Consider the following 1,183-nt stretch of genomic DNA (forward strand, 5'->3'; position numbering starts at 1 on the left):
CAGTACGCCATATGCCTTCTTCACCGCACTATTTACCTGGGTGGAAACTTTCAAAGATCTGTGTATATGGACACCAAGATCCCTCTGCTTATCCACACTACCAAGTATCCGACAATTGACCCAGTACCCCATCTTTTTGTTACTCTTACCAAAGTGAATCACCTCACACTTAGCTACATTGAACTCCATTTGCCACCTTTCTGCCCAGTTCTGCAGCTTATCTATATCCCGCTGTAACCTGCCACATCCTTCCTCACTGTCTACAACTGCACCGACTTTGGTATCATCCGCAAACTTGCTCACCCAACCTTCTAACCCCTCCTCCAGGTCATTTATAAAAATGACAAACAGCAATGGTCCCAAAACAGATCGTTGCGGAACACCGCTAGTAACGGCACTCCAAGATGAACCTTTGCCATCAACTACTACCCTCTGTCTTCTTCCAGCCAGCCTATTTCTAATCCAAACCTCCAACTCACCCTCAATGCCATACCTCCGTATATGTTTCAGTAGTCTACCATGGGGAACCTCATCAAACGCCTTACTAAAATCCATATATTCAGTTATGGATTGTCGGGCAGACAATGTTCTTGGTCATGTAAGTTATGGAATGTTGGATACAGAATGTTCCTGGGAATATCGATTATAGAATGTGGGGTACAGAATGTTCCAGCAATGTCATTAAAAAATGTTGGGGAGAGAACATTCCATGAAATTTTCAGTGGCCATTCCGTCACGATTCCTCACCTTTTCTTCGGCTGCAACAATGACTAAATCGGTGCAACCTCATGATCCCAAGAGGAGGATGAACAGTTCTTCAACTTCGTAAACACATTCAACCCTGACCTTAAGGTCACTTGGTTCATCTCATTCACCTCTTCATGGACATCTCCATCTTCATCTCTGGTTTTTTGACTAAACATGGACACCGACTGCAATCCCACCGATTCCCAGAGCTACCTGTACTACATCTCCTTCCATACTGTCTCCTGTAAAAACGCCATTCCTCATTCCCAAGTCCCCTGCCTCCTCCTCACATGTTTCCAGGTTGACTAATTCCCCGTTATATAATCTCAAATCGACTCATTCTTCCTTGACCACAAATACCTTTCCCACGTGGTCGACGATGCCATCCAGCGCATCTCCTCCATTTCCCATACCTCCCCACTTGAAAACCGCCGCT

This window comes from Chiloscyllium plagiosum, chromosome 49 (genome assembly GCF_004010195.1).
Source record: "Chiloscyllium plagiosum isolate BGI_BamShark_2017 chromosome 49, ASM401019v2, whole genome shotgun sequence".
NCBI classification, from domain to species: domain Eukaryota; kingdom Metazoa; phylum Chordata; class Chondrichthyes; order Orectolobiformes; family Hemiscylliidae; genus Chiloscyllium; species Chiloscyllium plagiosum.